Source organism: Haliotis asinina, chromosome 1 (assembly GCF_037392515.1).
Source record: "Haliotis asinina isolate JCU_RB_2024 chromosome 1, JCU_Hal_asi_v2, whole genome shotgun sequence".
Classification (NCBI taxonomy): domain Eukaryota; kingdom Metazoa; phylum Mollusca; class Gastropoda; order Lepetellida; family Haliotidae; genus Haliotis; species Haliotis asinina.
Window position 1 is genome coordinate 89,876,609 of NC_090280.1, and position 5,098 is coordinate 89,881,706.

A 5,098-nucleotide genomic window follows, 5' to 3' on the forward strand; every position below is an offset into this window, starting at 1 on the left:
ATAAGCTGTTCGTCAGTGGAACTCGCAGCCAGATAACTGACGGCTACTACAGCGTGTGCTCTCTAAACGACGAGGTCTTCAAACCCCTGGGAGCCGAACTCAAGATGAACGACTCAAACGGTACAGTGGTGTTAATCAACAATGGAATAAACCCTTTGAGGCTCGGCCGACCATTAGCAAGGATGCTCGGTATGTCTCCTGACGAGATAAAACCAACAACAACCGTCACAGGCACGAAGTTACCCGACCTAGTACCGTACCGAGAGCTGTACATTCATCTCGATCAGGTGAGCACAACGTATAACATTCAAGGAGGCCACCCTTCCACTATACTGAGAGCAGTGCCGGTGAAAACTGAAAAATTCAACGACGGTAGAACCGAGTCGTTTTCACCACGGCAGTATAAGAGATTAACCCAGGGCAACATACCTGAACTGACAATATCGGTGTTAGATATAAATCATAATCCTGTAAATATAGGATACCTCAGCTTAACGCTTCACGTAACATGACCAGCGCACAAGGACCCGGAGTGAAAAAATGCGTCAATATCGGGATCTCCGACCTCGGAGACACACGCGGTTTCGACGCTCCCGGAGTAGATGGTAAAACGTACGCCTTGCAACTGAAAAACAACATTTACAAACGCGTTGAAGTCTCCTCCGGTGGAGCCCTAAGCGATGTAGTAGATACCACAGGAGCAACAGTCAACACTAAGTACGCCCTCGTCAACACCGGTGATGACAACTGGAGAATATACCCATCATTCGGAGGTAAACTGTTCGACTTAGATGATGTTGAGAGAACTGCCATCGAAAAGAACCGGCCATATAAGCTCGTCTTCACCGAAGATGACAAGTGGGTGTTGTTAACCGATTACGACAACTACTGGTTTCTCAATATTAAGCTCTTCTCCCCCTACGTGTTCACTGATAACAAAGACCACTACCTAAACAAAGTCGTGAACGATGGATTCCTGCTCGTGGCTTACGTCCCAACTCAGAGACGCAGCGTAGTCGTCAGCCCAATCGGCAATTCACCACTCCACATGCTATCGAGTAAAACAGGCATGCAAAACGTGACATTACAGTTGGTGTCTGAATTCGAAGGCGTGGACAAAATACTAGATGGTATACCATCAAACACAACACTGGTCATCAAAGTCTACCTAGGGGAATCATCGGGGGATAACGTCGAGATCGTGAAGGGGGTCAAAATAGGGTGGGAGAAACGACACAAGGATCAAGTTTGCCGCGTTTACGTGCGGGTGGGTGTCGGCTCCAACACCAGTCTGCAGGGTATCAACGTGATCGTGGAAAACAAGATATCACTAACCAAGATCTTCCTACCTAACAACATACACTTTATTAGTATGAATTTAATCCCTGAATTATTAACAGAAAGCCAGTTGGAAATTATATAATAATATTATAATAATGACCAGTCATCGTCCCAACACTACGCTTAACGACCTGGGAGATACAGAGGGATTCGATCAGCCTGGTGAGGAAGATGAATTATACATCCTGCACTTCAAAGACAACGTGTACAGACGGGTGTTGTTATCAGATTTTAAAGAGCCCAAATGGCTGCTCAACTTAACAATCGCCTCACCTTATATCATATTTAACGAAGATGGTATTACTATCTCTGAGATTAAGAACAACGGTACCTGGTTCTCAAATTTCATTCCGCATGGTTTATCAAATCCAGTATATAGGAGTGGCGGGAAAAAAAATATGTTACGGGTAAGAGGTAAATTAACAATTGGCAGTGGTGGTGGGGGGGATGTTATTATAAGCTCCAGATTCTACACACTCATCATAGAAGTCTCCTTTACGAGATTTGACGAGGAAAACTCCTTGAGAGGACACCAAATTTTACCCGGGTTGGTAATACACTGGTATGCCGAACACTTAGACCAAGATTGTCGTATTATTATACAAAATAATGTTTCAGCCTCTCATCTAACCTACTTAATAAACCTGCAAGGGGTTTTTATTACAACAGACTATTTATCTATGAGATTCACACCTATTACCTTGAATGATAAGCTATCCCTTGTTGGCTTCAAATTCATTGATAGACTATTAACTGAAGCTCAATTAAAATATCTTTTATTAGATTAACACCTATTACCATGAATGATAATCGACCCCTTGTTGGCTTCAAATTCATTGATAAAGTACTAACTGAAACCCAATTAAAATATCTTTCATAATATATATTATAGGATGGGTCTGTACCCAGTCATAGAGGAAGTAGCGAAGACGCTGGAAACCGTAGATGGGTTCCGCTTGAGGCAGTTATGTGATGTGAAACATCAACTAGAACAAGACCGTGACACGCGGAAAGCTCTATGTAAGAAGTACAATAGAGCTTTCAATATCGTGGACGGGGCTGACACTACCCTTATGGCAACCAGCATGGGACTAGGGGCGGCAGGCGTTGGGTTGTTAACCACCATCGTGGCTGCACCTATAGTGCTAGGTATTGAAATAACGGCTGGGGTGACAGGGTTGGTAGGGTTGGCGCTTAAGTTAGTATCACGCAGACTTAATCGTAAGGCATTGAAACACGACGAGATCAGGGTTCTGGCTGAAGCAAAGCTGAACACAGTGAGTGAGCGTATTTCCACGGCACTCTCTGACAGTAAGATCTCAGAAGAGGAGTTTCGTTCAATCCTATCTGAACTCAAAAAATATAACGGAATGAAACAAGATATTCGGTCCAAGTCTCGTAAGTCTGCTATCAGCGAGGATGAGAAAAAAAAGTACATAGAACAGGGGATACAAAAAGCCCAACAAGCCTTTATTACGAACACCAAAGAGATCATAGGCGGTTCACGTTAAACTGTTTCCTCGATATAAACATAACATAACCGTAAGCGAGCCACCGATCCTATATGTTCGGTCAAAACTTACAACAAATTATTGATCGTACCGTACGGCACAGTGTTACCGCCTGCCAAGTCACGGTAAACGTGATGGCGTGGCTTTGTAGTAGGGGCAATAATAGCAAGAGCTAATGGTCCCACCAAAGCCTCATTTAGTAAATGAGGCTTTTTAGAGGGGTTTTTGAAAAGTGTTTTCGGACTATCATTCCCTATACTACTTACTCACTGGGCATAAAAGCGATGCCAGAGGTTTGTTAAGTGCCCCTTCAGCTTCAGCAGCAGCTATTGCTTCGCCACAAATTTCAAAGCGACCCAGATGACGACGTCGTATCGACCTTTGGATATTAAGGAGTTTGTACTCAGCCACGGATGTGTGATTGTCCTGAATACGTTCTTGGTTCATATCACAACTTGTATACACTAAATTCACAGGTTTGTTACCTGTATCTGAAGGGATGAAGTGAGATGTCACTTTTCAAGTCATAGTATTTATCATATCTATCGTGACAATTCATTTAATTTAAGTCCATTTCATTTCACATAATCGTGATCATTATGTCTTTAGCTAGACAAATATGTCAACCCTCGTCTCAGCTGTTGCGACCAAGGACCTTCTGTCTGAGTGTCCAATCTGTGTGGAACACTTTGACGACTCTACACGAATTCCTCGTCGTATGCCATGCTGTGACCAGTCCATGTGTCACCCTTGTTTAGAAGCGTACAGTGGCGAAAATACAACCATACCCTGCGTTGTGTGTCGACACCAAGTTGCCCTGACTAATGGTGTCCTGTCTGCCCAAAGACACTGTCATCCAGAAGACTCTGACCCAGATCAAGATCCAGAAAGGTCATCATCTTCCATGTACAGACTGTCCTGACAAGGAAGCAGCAGTAGCCCAGTGTGATACCCGTGGGACATTCTTGTGCTCCTTTTGCTTAAGTGCGCATAAAAGGAACACGTTATCAAAATCCCATATAATATATACTTTGGGCCAACTTAAGAAGTGACCTATGCAGAGCGTCAGTCGTCGACACCAGTGCACACAGCATCAACAGCCACTTGAGTTCTACTGCCGCTCTTGTGACAAGGTCGTGTCTGGGCACTGCACTGTAGACGAACACAAGGAAGAGAGAGGTCACAACGTTGTATACGTGGACGAAGACCGCAAAGCAAGGGTGAAATCAATAAATGACATTTTACTCAAGATTGAAGAGAAGACAAAACAAATGACCGGAGAGGAGGAAGATCTTCAACAAAAGATAGAGAACATTATAGTATCAAAGAGATTAGCAAGAGATGATATCAACAACACCACTGAGAATCTGATTGATTATCTGCATCAAAGAAGAAAAATACTCTTGTTAAATATTGACGCTAAATCAGCTAAAAGTCTGAATCTTGTAGAGGGGCATTGGATCAATGCGAGTTCTACTCACTAAACTGAAGTCTTCTACTGAATACTTGCAAATTGATGAATATGCTGAGCAACTCTGACAAGACAGAAGATTTATAAGTAAAGGGATCACTTGAGGCGTCGTTTGATGCCATGCTGAAAGAATCACCACCTGAAATACACTTTGACAGGACTGGAGTCAGTTTTGTCCAAGCCAATGTAAAACAGCTTCGCGATATCATCAAAGTGACAGGAATGGTCAGAACAGTCACGTTCACCCCAACAGAGAGGCAGGAGTGCGTGCCGGACTCAGCAACATACAACGCCATCATACTGGAACCAGCAGAGACTTATAAAAATACAGTATTTTATCATGGTCTGTCAACTTAACACACGAAGAAAGCCTAGGTTACACGTGGTCGTTCAATCATCGGATGGTCAGACCTGCGGACGTAATTGACCCCTATCGATGCTCATGATGTCAATAGCCGGAGTGTCTGGTGTTCGCTTTATTACACAGAGACCGTCATTACATATCTGGAATATTGTGTTGTAACAGACACATTTATGATAACATAGAGATACTATCCCCATCTAGAGAATCTAAAACTTGTGCTTCTTTTCCTCAGCATCATAGTTTTAACAGGTGCGATTTGCATTACAATATTGGGAGCAGGCGGAACATACATAATAATATACATAAATATTAATGTCTTGTTTCTGTTATGGAGATGGACTGGATGATGTCTGACAATGAGATAACACGTAAGATATGTGTCCTTAATGCAAGGATGCAACACAGTATTAT

The 5,098-nt window shown here is 43.0% G+C and overlaps 1 pseudogene; it reads left to right on the forward strand.

Annotated features, from left to right (window-relative positions):
• The first annotated feature begins 3,471 nt into the window (after positions 1 to 3,471).
• LOC137276945 (E3 ubiquitin-protein ligase TRIM45-like) lies at positions 3,472 to 4,680 on the forward strand (annotated as a pseudogene).
• Positions 4,681 to 5,098: the final 418 nt, after the last annotated feature.